At 40.2% G+C, this 19,145-nt stretch overlaps 1 long non-coding RNA gene across 1 annotated transcript; it reads left to right on the forward strand.

Annotated features, from left to right (window-relative positions):
- Positions 1 to 24: 24 nt before the first annotated feature.
- On the forward strand, positions 25 to 4,345 carry LOC114304657 (uncharacterized). The gene is made up of 3 exons (XR_014361532.1): positions 25 to 108; positions 183 to 239; positions 4,267 to 4,345. It is a non-coding gene; the product is annotated as an uncharacterized LOC114304657 (long non-coding RNA).
- Positions 4,346 to 19,145: the final 14,800 nt, after the last annotated feature.

Below are 19,145 nucleotides of genomic sequence, written 5' to 3' on the forward strand. Positions count from 1 at the left end.
AGTTGGCATACGATATCTTTGTTTTTGCAGGTATTATTGAACTCGTTATATTTCTACGAAATGTGTGGTTTATTAAAGGAATGCCTTCTCCATCGCTACTTCAGTAAGGTAATTCATATGGCCTAATTTGTGGCTTACTTTCCAATTTGGTAACTTAATAATAATCCTAGAATTCCTACTAGGAGCTTAGGTCTAGCATGAATGGTGCAGAATCAAATGTAATACAAGCTTGTCGAAGGGTAAGCTTGTCACACCCCAAATCCGGGCATGACCGGCCGTGGCCCACAGGGACTTAGCCCAAGGCACACGTAAGCCTAAACACGAATCCAATCACATTGAACAACTGAACAATAGTCTAATAATAAATAACCAAAACTCAATCCAGACATGTCACAATTATAAACGGCAAAATCAACCGTAATAAAAAAAATCATCCAAACTTATGGGATATAAACAACCCACCTATCAAAAATAATCCTAAATGAACTTCGATAAGAATAAATATAAATATGCACAAACTTGACATAATACTCTAAACTAAAGGAATGCCCTAGAGGTCCATGCAATTGAGTCCCCGCTACGCCATGAGTCCACACTAAGTCCTTCTAACACCTGGAAATGGTAACAACTAAGTCAGCTGATAGCTCAGTGAGTAGCAACATGGATAGTAAATACAGTTTTGAAAACAGGGTTCAATTCCAAAATAAGATATATATCACAGAAACTAGATTGGCATACAGTTTGGTAAATACAATCTGTTTCAAAAAGAAGGTTCCACAATTCAACACTTAAAATACTCATGTCTCGCAAGAACATGATAAACGACATTTTTCACTTAAAACAGATTATAACATGAACACCAATACATTTCTGGGTACCAATAAAAACAAATAATCTGCCACACATTTCTCAGGCTATAAGCCCCGTTGGATCCAATACCGAACTAAGAGTCATCCTCAGGGTGGCACCTGAGCCTTTTCTCAAAGACGATCCGATTGAAGGTCACCTAGTTATTTTTAAAGGTCTGTTCCTTACAATCGTTGAGCACTAGAGTCATCACGGCCCAACCCGGATCTGTTCCCTAGTGGCCAGAGTCACCACACACAGTGGAATAATTTCCCTGGACTAAATACACACATGGTCCCAATAATCAATACACATCAGTTTCGCAAAACATGGTGGTTCATCATTATAAACATGAGACCAAAACAAATAGTTTACAGTATGCCAAGTTCACATATGTTTCAGAAATAATTTGATTCAATTGATAATATAATAATTTATCAAAACAGTTTAGTCTTGAAACAACAATTTAATTTTCCAACAGTTCAGGGTAGGGGAACATTTATAAAAATACGTAGCATGAAACTACTCACCTGGAAACGAAATAATATAATCCTCGAATAGAGTATGAAAGTCCAACTAGTGCCCTGAACCAATATGAAAACTACACGTCACTACTAATTTAAAAATACTAAAGAATACGAACTAAGTAACCCCAAACTAAAGCGCACTAACACGGCTCAACCCAACTCACCGTTACTCTTAAATATTACCTAAGTTCATGTTCTTCAAGGTTTAAAATCACCCAAGACATGGGTTCCGGTCAAAACTTAATTAATTGTGACTTTAAGATAAAACAGAATTTCAAACAAGCCTTCCCAACCTATTCGCTAACTTTGAAAATTACAAAACCCACTCCACGCTATTCAAAAAATTCCAATAACCTCCAGATATGATCTAATATATCCTAAGTTTCAAACCCAATTGGTTTCACTTGATTTTCTTATCAAAATAATTATCTACAATTTATTATATCCAAACAGGTTGTTTTCTGCAGCACTTTAAAGAAATTGACGGTTCTCTTAATATACACGAGCAATCAATGCAAGGCCAAAAACATATGAAACTAGTCTCGTAACCGGTTCTAATGACACTAATTTGATAATTTTTGGATTTATACCCAAAGAGAACAACAATCCCGAATTTACTGTTTCGGACTGGTTTCCTGGACAGATTTGAATACCTCAATTTATACGGATTTCGACTCCCAAAAATTATGAAAAAATTCAGATATGTAATTCAATGTGTAATTGATCTACTGTAAAAATTTCAGATTAAAATTCATCCGTTTGATATGGTTTCTTGATTTTTAAAATTAGCGATTATGTGCAGAATTTTTGGACTAAGATTCACACCGATTCTCTATACATGAATTTAACTCCTTAGATTTCTTAACAGCATATATATATACACAAAATACATACACCTACAATCTCTCCATCAATGAATTAAATAACAATATTATTAGGATAAAGAACAAAGAAAGAAGAGAAGAAAACCTAGGAGGCCACACAGCACAACACACCCAAAGCTCTCCTTCTTGGCTGCAACAATAATCTTGATGATTGAAAAACCCCTCTCTTTCCTTCATAAACCCACGGCTGCGAGGGCTGCTAGTGTTGTGGAAAACAATTATAACAAGAGTTAGAATGTGTTTGGTAACGTTTACGTTTTCAGTTTATATTTACAAAAATTTTATAAACTGGTTTTTGTTTATTTTTAGAAAAACATAAACTACAAACGCATTTGGTAATTGACAAAATGTTTAAAAAAAATTTAAAATATAAAAAAGAGTGAGAAATGGCAAGTGGTGGCAAGTGGTGACGGAAGATGGTGGTGGAAAGTGGTGACGGTGGGTGGTGGTGGTGGTGGTGGTGGTGGTGGGTGGTAATGGCAGGTGGATGGCGAATGACGAGTGGTAATGGTAGGTGGATGGCGAATGACGAGTGGTAATGGCAGGTGGATGGCGGATGGCGGATGGCGAGTGGGTGGTGGTGGCGAGTGGATGGGTGGGTGACGGTGGCGGACGATGGGTGGTAGTGAGTGGGTGGTGGGTGGTGGGTAGTGGTAGCAGGTGGGTAGTGGATGGCGCGTGGTGGCAGGTGGTGGTGGGTGGTGGCGGGTAGGTAGCGGGTGGTGGTGGGTGGTAGTGGCAGGTGGGTGGCGAGTGGGTGATGGGTGATGGTGGTGGTGGTGGTGGTGGGGGTGGGTGGTGATGGCGGGTGGCTGGTGGTGGCAGGTGGTGGATGGTGGTGGCAGGTGGGTGGTGAGTGGTGGTGGCAAGTAGGTGGCGGGTGGTGGTGGTGGTGGTGGCGGCGAGTGGTGGATGGTAGTGGTGAGTGGAGGGTGGTAGCGGGTGGATAGCAGGTGGGTGGTAGGTGGTGGTGGTAGTGTGGCGAGGGGTAGATGGTGGTGGTGAGTGGGTGGCAGGTGGGTGGTGGCTAGTGGTGGCTGGTGGCAGCGGCAGGTGGTGGCTAGTGGTGTTAGGTGGGTGGTGAGTGGTGGTGACAGGTGGTGGTGGTGGGTGGGTGGCAGGTGGTAGTAGCGGAAGACGGTGATGGAAAATGGTGGCGAGTGATGGCTAGTGTTGGATGGTAAAAAGAAAAAACTGAAAACTCAAAATGGAAACACATTTTTTGTGTTTTTATTTTTTGGCCAAATTTATAAACTGAGACCACTGATTTATAAATCAAAAATTTTACCAAACAAGTTTTTATTTGAGTTTTTTAAATTTTTGTAAATATAAACAGAAAACTGAAAACGTAAGTGTTACCAAACGACACCTTAGGGTTTGTGTTTATTTTATTTTATACTAGTTGTGGGCACACTTAGGTCAAATAGATAGATAAATATACAAAATACATATATAAGTTACATGCAATTCAAATGGTAAGAGTCTAACTTATTAATTTTGTGGTCTAAAGTTCAAGTCACACCCTCTTCTCTAATTTTTTTTTTTAATAATAAATCTTGCTTCTAAATCAATGACTTTCACCATAAATTTATTTTAGGTTTAAAAATTAATTAAAGGATCCTCCAATAATATTTAATTTGCACCTTAGAATTCACCACCAAAATATTTGAGATTGTAATATTATTATTTAATTATTTACTTAATTTTTATATTCGGGTTCTCACAAAGCTAAAATCAGCTATAACATAATATGATTTCTTATTGTTTTCTATCTGAAAAAGTATCTAATGGCTTTAGTTTCTAGGTCGTAAAAATGACTAAGTGAAAGCATATTTTCAGCAGTTGCACAGAAGGGGTATTTTTTTCTTACCATTTTCCTTCTTCCATTTGTTTGAGGGAGGGAAGGATGAGAGTCCATTTGATTGATGTGACCATTCAATTTGTAATATTTTGCCACTCTAAAGGTGGGTTTTTTAGTTACCTTGATCTATATTTGGTGCATGAACTAGTTGGATTTGCTTGGCGCAGCGATAAGGTTGCTCCACATGTGACTTGGGTGTCATAGGTTTCAAACATGGAAACAACCTCCTTATGCGCAGGGTAAGGCTACGTACATTAGACTCTTCCCCAAACCCTGTCGACTCTTCCCCAAACCTTGTAATAACAAGAGCCTTGTGCACTGGGCTTTCCCCCCTTATGTATTTATTTATTTTAACCTAGTTGAATTTGTTGAAGGATGATACCTACTTGGTTTGGTATTCATAACACATTCAAATGTTATATATATTTGCATGATCCATCTTTTATTTCACATCTAAAAACAGGTAACCTTTTAATTCTTCTCTATTGCATCCTAGTCAATTTTGAGGTGCTCACAAACTGAAACAGACCTTCATCATTTTTTTCGGTGTACAGTTACTAGACGAAAGGCACAGTTTGAATGTCATGCACTTTCTTTAAGCAATGAATGAGTAACTTCTTGCACCTATACTATATTTGCATTTGTTCAGTTTATCATATTCTTCTTTGCAATGTTTGTGCCCTAGCTTTTTCCTTTCTTTTGGAGCACATTTTGTTCTCCTACTTAGAAAGAATTGATTGTCTCGTAGGACTACTCATTTTTCTTATATATTATTTAGTACCATGTTTGTTTGACATAATATGCTTATAGTCTGAGGAACCCATCCATGGTGAGTGATTGATCAAGTCTAAAAATTATACACAAATATTCTGATATAATCTTTTTCTTAGTGGTTTGATCAAGTCTAACAACTATACACCAATAATCAGATACAATCTTTTGCCTGTAATATTTATACTATATTATATGAATTTAGCAGAGAGAGCTGAAAGTGAAAGCTTTATGAGTTTTCTATTGGCTAGTAATTGCTATTTTCCTTTCTTTTGCACACACTATTTACCCTTTTTTTTTTTATTTTTTTGCTTTTTTACTAATAAACCCCTATGAGTTGATTACAAAGTTTATATGCAGGAGGCATGACCTTACAGAGGGCTTAAAGAAGCTACCATGCAAAACACTCATTTTTGTGGGTGATTGCAGTCCATTCCATACTGAATCAGTGTATATGAATGCTATGATGGAAAAAAAGATATGCGCTCTTGTTGAGGTTGGTCTTTCTCCTCACTTTTGATTTTCTCTCAATTAGTGTGATACATTTTTTTTGTGTGAATTTCACCTTGCTCATGCTCATCACAGTAGCAACTAAACTTACCTAACAAGCTCATGTTTTTTTCCTCCTTAAGTACCCAAATACCACATAAAATATATATTGTCAACTATCTAAATGGTACAGGATTCTAAGACCAAATGTTCAAATTCTTGGACAAGAAACATTCCCCATCAGATATGTTTGGACTAATGTCCAAAACCTACCTACAAAGTTGAAACTCCAAGTGAATGTAATTCAAGAAACAGTTAGCAACTTCAGTACAACATTACTAGTTACCTATTTTGCCTTGGATCATTAGGAATAAGTTCGTATCTTTCAACTGGTTAGTTTCTTGTTATGAATAATGATAATACATTGTGGGATGATTTTATTTATTTATTTTTGTCTATAACAGGTTCAGCCATGTGGCTCGCTAGTGATAGAAGAACACCCATACGCAATGTTGATTCCCATTGAATTCTTTAAGTCAGTTTTATCAAACCTCCCTATCTTCTACCTTTCCCTGTTTAAAATGCCAAAGGGTGTAATCAAAGAGGTGGATAAAATTCAAGCTTCTTTTCTGTGGGGCGACACCAAGGTCAAAAGAAAGGTCCACTTGGTCAATTGGAAGGTTGTCTCTATGTCAAAAAATCAAGGAGGATTAGGTGTTCGAAGTTTGGGTCAAGTTAATGAGTGCTTACTTGCTAAATGGTGGTGGAAGTTTTGTAATGAAAAACAAGCCCTTTGGAGAAGATTGATCTGTTGCAAGTACAGCAGCAGATCCGGTAGTTGGTTTCATTCCCAAGGTACTATTACTAATTGCTCTTGGATCTGGAGGACATTATGGGTTTAGCTGCTGATAACCCTACCTTACTCAACTATTTCTTGGCTAACTCAGAATTGGTTGTTGGTAATGGGGCCAATATCTCATTCTGGAAGGATGGTTGGCTAGGTGGTGACTGTCTTCAATCCCTCTTTCCTAGACTATTTTGTCTTTCTTCTGATAAAGATGGTTCTCTTAAAGATTTCATGGATAGAAAAAGTAGCTACCCCAACTGGAACTTAACCTTTAGGAGACCTCTGTTGGCTTGGGAAGAGGAGGAAGTCCAGAATTTGCAAGTCTTACTGGGCAATGGGCCATTATTAAGGCATGAGGTGGAGGATGGTATGAGATGGAAAGCTTCAAATCAGGGTGCCTTTAGATCATCTGACTTATTCTGTTGGTTGCAGTCTAATAGAGGTCCAGTTGTGTCCATGCCTAAACTTATCTGGAATAACATCACACCACCAAAAGTTCAATTTTTTTCTTGGCTGGCTTGGAAAGGCAGAATCAAAACATCCGTGTTCCTTCATAGCATTGGTGTTCTTAGAGGCGAGGCTGTTACTCAGTGTCACTTTTGCAGAGAAGAACCTGAGTCCCTTAACCATGTATTACTCCTCTGTCCCTTTACCTGGAAAATTTGGTCTGACATCATAGATTGGTGGGGTTTTCTCTGGGTATGTCTAGGTTCTGTGGTGGCCTTACTTGATTGGTGGAGTGGCACTAAAACCAGAAAGAAGGAACTCCAAATATGGAAAGCCTTACCACTTGCTGTTTTATGGTCAATTTGGAAGCTCAGGAACGACTGTGTGTTTAATAGTGCTCAACCTAACTCCCTGCAGCTTTGTGAGCTTATCAAGATTAGAGTTGCCATTTGGTTGAAGAGCCACTCCATTGGGAACTCTTACTCTTATTCCATCCATGATTTTATATTTAACTTCAACCAGACCAGGAGGTGCCTCTGATGAATTCTGTTTCTGTCAAGTGCCCTGTGTGTGTGTTCTGCTTCTGTGTGTGTCTTCCCTTCTTGGTTATTTTCTGCGTGTTTTCTGCTTTTGTTGTGAGAGCTCTGTTTCCGTGTTCTGCTCTGCAGTATTCCGGGTGTGATTTTGGCTCCTGTGTTCTGCCTGTGTTCTGATTTTGGGGGATTATTGGAGGTTGAAGCTTCTGTGTTCTGCCTGTGTTCTGCCTGTGTTCTCTGCTCTGTGTGGTGGCTTCTGTGTTGTTTGCTGTTGCAGATGCACATAGGAGTTTGGCTGGTCTGTTTCTAGTTTGTAGGTAGAAGGTGTCTGTCACCAATACTTGGAAATATTTGGAAGGCTGATCTGGTCTGTTCTGGTGGCTCCCTTGGTTGTATCTGTCTGTTGGCCTGCAGCCGTGTGCTCTAGTGTTTGGCTGGTCTGTTTCTAGTTTGTAGGTAGAAGGTGTCTGTCACCAATACTTGGAAATATTTGGAAGGCTGATCTGGTCTGTTCTGGTGGCTCCCTTGGTTGTATCTGTCTGTTGGCCTGCAGCCGTGTGCTCTAGGAGTTTGGCTGGTCTGTTTCTAGTTTGTAGGTAGAAGGTGTCTGTCACCAATACTTGGAAATATTTGGAAGGCTGATCTGGTCTGTTCTGGTGGCTCCCTTGGTTGTATCTGTCTGTTGGAGGTTGAAGCTGCTGTGCAGTTTGTATCAGTTTGAAGAATTATGCTCTATGTTTGGTCCTGCAGTTGGAATGGTCTGAGGCGCTCTGCTGTTTAGTCAGTTTGGAATGCAGTTGGCTTGTTTCATGGTAGATCTTATTTATTCTTCTGTTTAGTCAATGTTTAGGTGGCTGGTCTGGTTTTTCTTTTTTTCCTCTCCCTTTCTCTTGTTTTCTCTGGATTGGTTTCTCGCCAATCTTGGGTCAAGTGCTAGCAGATGATTTTGCTTCCCTAGTGGTGCCAACCTAGTTGGGATTGCTAAGGCCTGAGGTGATGCTTTTGCACTTCCCTCTTTATTGATGTAAGTTGTATGCTTGTTCTGCTTTCTTCATCAATAAAGCTCTCTTTTGCTTATCAAAAAAAAATGGGGTTTGGCTTATATAGGCAACAACTACCTTTATCTACAGCATCAAGTAATGGATCAAACCCCGCCAAACCTCCTAGTCAGATGTATTCATGCACAACACCAGAGCTGCTCTCCCCTGAGAGCTTAGGGATCAAGCTTAAACCTATTAAAACTCGTGCAACCATTGAAATTTGATATAGTATAAATGCCTCTCTCCCTGCTTCACCTCATTTAATCATTGTTGCATATTTTGGCAAGCCACAGAAGCAGAACCACTACTTTGCACGTAAATATACAACCATGTTAAGTGTATAATGTCTTCATGGTAGCACATTCTTTGATTGGTTTTTGTGTTCATAGGGAGAGGATTTTTGTGTTCAATTAGGTTTCAGTGAATGAATTCTTTCTAATCAAGTGTAGATAAAGCATGGTATGGAAAGTGGAATTGTGTCTGTCCAGGCAGAGGAAGTCGGAAACGGGTGGCTATATGACAGTGTGGTGGTTCGTCTTAAAGTTGAATACGCCAATGTTAAGATTAAATATGAATTACAGCAGAGGGGCATGGAGAATGTGGTAGTGAGGGATGGAGGAGGTAGAGATGTGTTGTTAACTTTCAACTCTAAGGAGTGCATGGAGGATAGTTTGGGAACTGTGAAGGAATGGATAGGTGATTGGTGCGAGGAAATTATGATGTGGAATCCTGATTTTCACAGTGGAGGTGAACGTAAGATGTGGGTCTGCTGTTTTGGGATCCCATGGAGCTTATGGAATAGAACAACTTTAAATAGAATTGGGAAGGTATGGGAGGAGGTTATTTGTATTGAAGGTGATATATGCAACCCAGAATCATTTGAATATGCAAGGATTCAAATTTTAACAAAGTATATGGAGCCTATTAATGAAGTAATCAATTTGGAGTGCAAAGGGTATTCCCAAACTGTGAGAGTGTGGGAACATTTATCTGGGGTACCACAGATATTGGCTGGGAGGAGTGAGAGCTCTATGGAACACGGAGGGATAGGAGTCTGCAGTTCAAATAATAGTGAGAAGGTAGGTGTAGGACTTATGGCGACTGATGTGGCTGTAGAAGATGATGATCGGGATGGTGAGTCAGCTACGAAGCTGGACCAATCGAAGGAGGTGTGTATTGGGGTTGGGCCAGAAAGAGTGATGTGTAGCGATGAGGTGCAGACGGGGTCACCAAGGCAGTTTGAAACTGTGGTACCAGAGTCTATTGGCAGTGAGTTCGAGGGTATAACAGATAGCATTATGGAAGTAGTGGGAGCATAGGCAACGGCTGTGAGTTGGTAGGTCAGAAAAGTAAGGAGCAGGTTGTCATGAAAGGTGCTGTTAAAAGCTTGAGTGGATCTAGTTTGCTCAAACAGGGGGTCCATCTAGAGGTGGTGCTGGGTCGAAGTAATGGGGTGGGCCTATGTAATGGGCCTGTGGATATGAGGGCAGGGGGCGAGACGCAAACCCAAGGCTCCAAGGCTGGTTTTCAAAGAGGGCTTCAGGTTGAAAATAGCCCTTTAATAATATGTTCTGACTTATCTGAATCACAGTGCAACGAATTGAGCTCAAGGAAAAAACTCCAGAAGAATAGAGGGAGGAAGAGAGTAGTTACGAAATCCAGTGGGAAGAAAATCAGAGAGATGAAGTAGGGATATCTTAAGCTTTCAAAAAGCCATAATCATAAAGGAGCCTCTTCTAGTAAATTGGGACCGAAAGGCGCTGTATGGAGAGCAGCAACTGTGGCAGCATCAGGTGCAGATTCAACAGCTCGTGGAGTAGCTAGAAGCAGATCGTCGCTTAAAGAGGCTCAGGGAACTATTCAGATGGGAAAGTTGTTGGGTATAAACTATAAAGGTAAAGAAGAGGAAGTGTTGACCAAAATCTTGGACCTTGAGGCAAATGATAGAGCAAGAAGGGAAGGGGATGTAGTTCCTGCGGATTAATAAGATCTTGGGGGGTCAAAGTTCAGTGTAAATGGTTATGATGAAGCTACTAACATGGAATGTCAGAGGTTTGGGGATAAAGGAAAAAAAAAGTAAAATTAAGAGGTTGTTGAAGGATAGAGGTATTGATATAGCTCTCTTTCAAGAGACAAAGAAGGCCTCCATGTCCGAAAAGGAGATCAAAGAGATTTGTGCTAGGGATAGAATGGAATATATGACTGTGGATGCTGAGGGCTCTGCTGGTGGCCTATTATGCATTTGGGATCCAGGTGTTTTACAGATGTCAAGTTGCTGCTGTAATAGAAGGTTTGTTCTTCTCTTTGGGTCTTTATTATTTTCTTTTGATTGTGTCTTGATCAATGTGTATGCACCAAATGAAGTGGGCCAAAGAGGTAAACTGTGGGAGTGTCTTCTAAAGTTAAATGAGGAGTATTCTAAACCCTGGTAAATAGGGGGGGACTTTAATGAAATTAGAAAGATTGGTGAGAAGAAAGGCTGCTCTAGGAGGGATAAGGGGATGGAGGAGTTGAATGATTTTGTTGATAGAAGTGAGTTGAATGATTTGCCTTTATCAGGCCGAAGGTTTACATGGTGTAATGCTAGGGAATGGGAGAAATGGAGCAGAATTGATAGGGTTTTGGTGGATCCAAAATGGGTGGAATCATTTAATTTGAAGTTGTGAGGACTTCCTAGAGTCATGTCTGATCATAGTCCTTTACTGCTAATGGAAGATGAGAGAGATTGGGGCCCTAGGCCCTTTAGGTTTGTTAATGCTTGGATGTTACACCCAAAATTCTTACCTTTTGTGGAAAAGTGGTGGAGGGAGCATCAGGTGGAGGGGTGGGCTGGGTTTAGGTTATTCTAGAAACTGAAAGAGTTGAAATTAGCACTCAAAAAGTGGAATAGTGAAGTGTTCAGTAATGTTAATATTAAGTTGAAGAAGGTATACGATGAGCTTCATATGATTGATTTGTTAGCAGAGGAAAGAGAGCTTGAAGTGGTAGAAAAAACTAGAAGAAGAGAGGCTAGAGTTGAGGCTGGATATTTAACAAGAATGGTGGAAAGGTTGTGGTTCCAAAAATCGAGGCTTAACGGGAATTTTTATGGTGATAAAAACACAAGATATTTTCATGTGTTAGTGAAATATAGGCAGGGGAGAAATGAAATAAATACTCTAACTGTTGGTGATGTGGTGGTTGATGATCTATGTAGAGTTAAGCTTGAGGACCTAGCTTATTTTCGGAAGCAGTACTCTGAGGATTGACAGCATAAGCCTGTATTGGTAGGTCCATTTAAGTTAGTGAGGGATAGTCCTTGTTTTGATATGTTGGAGGCAGAGTTTACTGAGGCAGAGGTATGGGCTGCTGTCAAGGGTTGTGATGGGAATAGGGCTCCAGGTCCAGATGGTTTTAACTTGGCTTGTATTCAGAAACTGTGGAAGGTAATGAAGTCTGATGTGCTGAATTTTGTGTTCGATTTCCATAAGAATTATAAGTTGGTCAAAGGAATCAATAGCTCTTTCATCACTTTGGCACCTAAAAAGGAGAATCCAGTGGGGTTGGCGGATTATAGACCTATCAATTTGGTTGGGTCGATGTATAAAATTATGTCTAAGGTTCTTTCCTCAAGGCTGAAGGCAGTGATTCCTCAGATCGGAAGTGAAAACCAATCAGTTTTTATTGGAAGGAGGAATATTCTGGATGGTGTTTTGGTGGCCAATGAGGTTGTTGACAGTTGGAAGAAATCTAGAAAGAAATGAATGATTATTAAGTTAGATTTTCAGAAAGCTTATGACTCATTGAATTGGGATTTCTTACTCTCCATGTTGGTTAATTTTGGGTTTGGGGGAAAATGGGTGGAGTGGATTAAGGTATGTATTACCTCAGCTAGGCTATCGGTGCTTGTTAATGGTTCTCCTACTGAGGAGTTCAGTCCACAGAGAGGACTGAGACAAGGGAATTCCTTGTTCCCATTTTTGTTTATCATAGCTACAGAGTGCTTAAGCATTTTGCTCAATAGAGCTTTGGATTTGGGGATGATAAAGGGGGTTAAGATTGGCTCTGATGGGTTAGTCCTTACTCATCTCTAGTTTGCAGATGATTCTTTGTTATTGTGTGAAGCTGATGTAATGGAGATAAAGAATGTAAAGAAGATTCTGAGGTGCTTTGAGTTGATGTCAGGGTTGAAGATAAATTACCATCAAAGTGTAATTAGTGGTGTGGGTATTCTAGAAGAGGAAATGTCTGAGTACACATCAGTGCTGAACTGTGAAGTTAAATGTTTGCCGTTCAAATACCTCGGTTTACCGCTGGGGGCTAACCCAAGTAGGAAAGCAACTTGGCGGCCTATACTAGGTAAATTCAGAAGCAAACTAGCTGGTTGGAAAAGGAAACTGCTGTCATTTGCTGGGAGACTTGTTTTAATCAAATCTGTCCTGTCCTCGCTGCCTATATATTATATGTCATTGTTTAAGTTGCCACAGGGGATTGCTAGAGAATTGGACAAGCTTCAAGCTTGCTTTCTGTGGGGGGGATCTGAATTGAAGAGGAAGGTTCATCTAGTAAAATGGAAGGAAGTGGTGAAGCCTGTAGACCAAGGGGGCATGGGGGTTAGGAGAGTGAAGGAAGTGAATAGTTGCCTTATGTTGAAATGGTGGTAGAGGTTTGGCGTGGAAAATAAAGCTTTGTGAAGGAGAGTTTTGAGCAGTAAATATAGGATTGAGGAGGGGAGTTGGAGCCGTCAAGTAATCTGTAATGCGAGATGTTCTAAAATGTGGTAGGATATATTATTACAATCTGAACAGAGTAACAGTCTAGTGGTTATTTTTCTGGACAATTGTAAGGTGAAAGTGGGTAATGGTCATAGAATCAAGTTTTGGAAGGATAAGTGGTGTGAAAACTTGAGCCTTAAAGATGCATTTCCACTGTTGTACATGGTAGTAGTTGATAAGAGAGTGACTTTATCTGATATGATGATCAGTAAGGAGGAAGCTAGTGAATGGTCATTTCAGTTTAGAAGGGTGTTGTTTGACTGGGAAAGAGTGGAATTAATCAGATTGGTGAGTCAGATTAAGGCAGGTCCTAATCTTAGGTGTTACTCAAAAGATACTCTTGTCTGGAAAGCCTCGGAATCTGGAAGATATTCAATTCAATCTATGTATAAGCTATTGGTTGAGGGATCCAGCAATAGATGCACAGTTAGCAAAAGGATTTGGGTTAAACATGTCCCACTTAGAGTCCAATTTTTTGGATGGCTTGCTTGGAAAGGAAAACTAAAGACAGCTGAGTTTCTGCACAGGATTGGTGTTCTGTCTGCTGGTGCATCTGTAGAATGTTGTCTATGTAAATTTGGAGCTGAGTCTCTCATACATGTGCTTCTATTATGTCCACTGGCTTGGAGAGTGTGGTATGAAATGATTAGATGGTGGAAGATTCAAGGAGCACTGCCAGCCTCAGTGGAGGACATGCTTGAATGGTGGACAGGGGTAGGTCTTAATAAAAAGGAAAGGATGATGTGTAATGCCCTTCCTCTTGTAGTGATGTGGTCTCTATGGAAAAATCGGAATGAATGTTTATTTCAGGAGGTTGTCCCAAGTGTGGATGGAATTACGGATCTGATTAAGTTAAAAATGGCTGTGTGGTTTAAGGAAGTATTTAAGGAACGCTTGTTCTCTATTCATGATTTCATATTTAATCTACAGTGTATCAGATTTAGTTTGGGAGGTGGTGTCAGAGGGTCAAGTATATGAGGAGGCCTATTTTTTCCTACTAGTCCTTCTGCAGAATGCTCTCGGTTGGCATGCTAGGCTGCAGAGTTTTGCCTCAATCTGTGCAGGATAGTCTCTGCTGTGTGTGAGGAAGTTCTGCCTCTGGTTATGCAGCTAGAATGTGCTTGTCATTAGTTATGCAGTTTAGTCTCCATGTTCTGGTGTTGGTTGGATTTGATGGAAGTTGATGTGTGCTCTACTTACTCTATAGGAATTCAGTTATTTTAACCATTGCTACTTATTGATCTGTAGAAAATTGCTCTGCTGTTTAGGTAGCTCTCAGAGTGTTTTGTTGCTAGTCTTGCTGATTCAGCTATCTGAAGTTTTTGTGGTGCTAAGGTTTGGAGATGAAGGTTTGTTTGCTGCAATTTTGATGGTCAGCTGCAATTTTGATGGTCAGCTTGTAGGTTTAGTTTGGTTTTGTTTCAGATTTGGGTGCTGAATGGTGGGCAACCTACTAGGGTGTGCAATCTGCCTTTTTTTGGTGTATGCTTCTAGATTACTCTCATGCTGTGTATTGTATGCTGCTAGATTACTCTCATGCTGTGTATTCTGTTTCTGTTTATTTGGTTTTCCTCTGTGTTGGATTCTCTCCAACTGGAGCTCCGAGCTTAATGTAGCTCCGAGCTCCTCTTTATTGATGTACTCTTTTTTATGATTTCATCAATAAAGATTTCTTCTTGCTGATAAAAAAAAAAAAGTGTAGATAAAGCAGATGAGAGATATTGTAGTTTGAGGGGTAGGGGTGTTCTTTTTGAGCATGTCTTAAATGTTTGTACACATTGATGATGACTACTTTGTAAGTGCAACTGTTCGGTTATAATAAAGTCCTTTTATAGAAATGGGGAATTCTTATATTTAAATGTGGTTTGGTAACATCCCCTCTTCACTCCACAGCTAAAAGCCGAAATAACAATCAACGCAAATAATAATAATAATAATAACAATAATAATAATTATAATTAGGAGTGTGCTATAAAGTTAGCAGAAATGTTTTTATTTTTTTTTTATTTTTTTACTACTAGAAAAAAATTGTCCAAAATGTCATGTCTTGAAATTTAAGTAATTAAATAAGAGAAAACTAATTGACCTAAGTGTAATTACTTAATAAAAGTCATCTCTTTATCCCTTGCTCATTTCTAAAATTGCACCTTCAACATTTACTTCAATTCTGTAACAATTGATTTATATAATATGATGACATTTAATTTCCAAGACAAGTTCATTCAGTTACAACTGGAGTTTATTTGGAAAGTAATCATTTTAATCGAATTTTTAATATTTATAAAAAAAACCATGTAAAAAAAATAGAGAAATGTGATTAAAGTGTTTTGACTTTAAGACTATTTTAATCAAAAAGCTAACAGCCAAACGTGGACTCTCGTATCCATTCTCACCAAGTTGAGTGTAACGCCCTCAAAATAACAACATTAACCTCATCAGATAAGACATGCATTTACATATAAACTAACCACATTCTTTTATTCGTTAGAGTTCCATTACATAGGTATTACATGTTAACATCAAAACAAAATGCCCTTCGAGCTTACAGCTTTCCAAGTTAACACTTGGTTACAACAAAAAGTACTAACTCGTTTACACATTAAGCCATTGGCTTGAAGTTACATGTAATACATCAAAAGTTAAGCGACAAAAGTATGTCCGCCTCTAGCCTCCCAGCTATGTCCTTGGAGGTGGCATGCTTCCTGCACCTGAAAATGATATTCCCATATAGGGTGAGCCACAGCCCAGTAGAAATACACTAAACCAACCATGAACAATGACTAAAATATTAGCATTTGATAGATGGCCAACACTGATTCAATCACATAAATCACATATTTATGTCATACGACTTATGAGTCCAAGTTTCCTTTCATTTTCCCTTTTTCAACGGATAGGCATATAAGCACTAACCACATTCTCAACAGATATGTATAACAACAATATCCACAGATAAGCATATGAGCTATATCCACATTCTACAACAGATAGGTATAACAACAATATCCACAGATAAGCATATGAGCTATATCCACACATCACAAAGATAAGCATATAAGCTCTATCTTCACTTCTCTAGACAAGCATATGAGCTGTATCTACGGAGTTCATCCCCTATCTTCTCCCAACACTATCCGGTTTAGAGGTACATCCCCTATCTTCCCCTAAACCGCGGAGTACATCCCCCATCTCCTCCTCTACACATAACGTATACAAACACATTGGTTCTATATACAATCACTCAATACATACAGTTAATGTATTCTATCAACCGTCAAATTCCATGACACATTTCATTGATTAGTTTCAGTTTGCCTAATCATCATGCATTGTCTACAACAATCACGACTATCCTCCACCGATAGCCCAAAGCAGTTATTTCTAAACAGAAAATAAATGCACAATGGATATTCAATCAACATTTCATTTCCTCATTCTTCTCAATTAATTATCCCAATTAATTAAACAATGTAATTAGGTCAATTCCCATAATTAACATTCAACCCTTAGGTCCCATTTTCATCAATGATTTAACATTCATTCCATTTCTCTATGCCAAACATGCATCCAGGTTTATTATGAATAAAACCCCAACTTTTGTAAAATTGCACAAAAGCCCCAAACTTTTACAAAATTACCAAACTAAGCCCAACATCTCAAAATACCAAAATTTAAAGACAAAATCCATAGAGAGGAGTAGGATATCCCTACCTCGAAGTTTGAGCCAAAAAGGAGATGAAGACTCGAAGATCAACTTGCTCCAAATCCAAACTTTTTCAGATTAAAACAAAGCTCTCAATGCCCTCTATCTTTTTAACAAAGGCCCTAGGCTAGATTCACACTCTAGGGAGATCAATTCTTAGAGAGACTATAAGTGTAGAGAGAGAGGGTCTCGGATTTAGGGTTTAAAAGAAAAGGAAGGTGAAAAAGTGATGTTTAAAATCGCTACTGTCCGCTGATATAAAACACGCTCGCTCGAGCGAAGACTTGGTCGCTCGAGCGACCAGACACAGAAACTCTCGCTCGAGCCTAGGAACTCTCGCTCGAGCCAAAAACTCAGAAGTGCGCTCGAGCTAAGGAATTCTCGCTCGAGCCAACAACTCAAACCCTCAGGTCTGTAACCAGCAACACGCTCGAGCGACAGACCACTCGCTCGAGCGAAGAACAACCAGACCGCTCGAGCCAAGAAAAGCTCGCTCGAGCCAAGAAACACAACTCTCAGGTCCAGAACCAGACGCCATCACTCGCTCGAGCGAAGACACTCTGGCTCGACCCACCAGACACAACTCAACTCTCGCTCGAGCGACAAACTCCTAGCTCGAGCGAAGGACCAAAAATCTGGGCAGCAACACTAGGCTCCCAAACACAACCAACCTGTAACAAACCTGCCCAACACATCCCATAACTCAATTTACAAAGTAAAAAGGATGCAAACAAGATAATAAACAACTACCAACATCCACGGACACATGTCCGGATCACTGTACAACAAGGGTAAACCCGGGATCGCTATAACCTCCCCCCCTTAAAGAATTTCGTCCCCGAAATTAAGCACAAGTTTTTCGAAAACAGTTTTTCTTCATTTTAAACAATGTTACACCTTAACATTCAACAATCCGACCCATTACTGGTCATCCCCTCCATTGAACAAGAGGCATCTCACAATATGTAAACAACATATGTACTTTCAACATGCATTAACATTACGCATTATCTTTCCAATTTCAACAATACATTCAACACATATAGTGTCACATTCAACTTCCATATGAGGCAAGTTCCCAAAACATACTTCCAATAAACCCAACATTTTCAATGTTTCACAACTTAAGACATATATAAAAGCTCTTAAGTTCAACAAAATACAAAATTTAAATACAAGATCACATATCAACAAACAAGTCCGGATATTTCTCGCGGACTTCCAACTCACGTTCCCAAGTGGCTTCCTCCACTCCGTGATGTTTCCACAAGACTTTCACCAAAGGAATGGTCTGGCCACGCAGGACCTGATCCCGCCTATCCAAGACTCGAACCGGTCTCTCCTCATACGAGACATCCTCATCTACCTCTAAGTCGGTCCAATCCAATACATGTGATGGATCTGGCTCGTATTTTCGAAGCATACTCACATGAAACACGTCATGCACCCCGGACAACTGCGGCGGTAAGGCTAACCGATAAGCAACCTCACCAATCCTCTCAAGGATCTCAAAAGGACCAATAAACCGAGGGGATAACTTCCCACTCTTCCCAAACCTCATCAGGCCTCGTCTAGGTGATATCTTCAGAAAGACATGATCACCTACCTCAAACGCCAAAGGCCTCCTCCTACGGTCAGCATAAGATTTCTGCCGACTCTGGGCTGTAACAAGCCTCCTACGGATAAGCTCAACTTTCTCCGTCGTCTCCCTAACCAACTCCGGACCCAACAAAGGTGCATCACCCACCTCGGCCCAACAAACTGGAGACCTACACGGTCGGCCATACAAGGCCTCAAACGGTGCCATACCGATGCTAGACTGAAAACTGTTGTTGTAGGCAAACTCTACCAATGGCAAGTGCCTCTCCCACGTCCCACTGAAGTCCAGGACACAACCCCGAAGCATATCCTCAAGGATCTGAATAGTACGCTCGGACTGCCCGTCAGTCTGAGGATGATAAGCCGTACTAAAGGTCAACTTAGTGCCCAGGGCACTCTGCAAACTCTGCCACAACCTAGCAGTAAAACGAGGATCTCTATCTGAGACGATCGTCACTGGGACCCCGTGCAATCTCACTACATCCCGAACATACAAGTCGGCAAGATGATCCACCGAATCTCTCACACGCATAGGAATAAAGTGCGCCGACTTAGTCAACCGGTCTACAACCACCCAAATAGCATCACTACCCCGTTGAGTCCTCGGAAGACCCACAACGAAGTCCATAGTGACATGCTCCCACTTCCACTTGGCAATAGGCAAGGGTTGCAACAAACCCGTTGGCCTCTGATGCTCGGCCTTCACTTGCTGGCAAGTAAGGCACTTCGATACGAAAACCGCCACATCCCTCTTCATACCCCGCCACCAAAACTGGCGACCCAAATCCTGATACATCTTAGTACCTCCCGGATGCACCGCAAGGCGCGAATGGTGAAACTC

This window comes from Camellia sinensis, chromosome 2 (genome assembly GCF_055761805.1).
Source record: "Camellia sinensis isolate YWXY chromosome 2, ASM5576180v1, whole genome shotgun sequence".
NCBI lineage: Eukaryota > Viridiplantae > Streptophyta > Magnoliopsida > Ericales > Theaceae > Camellia > Camellia sinensis.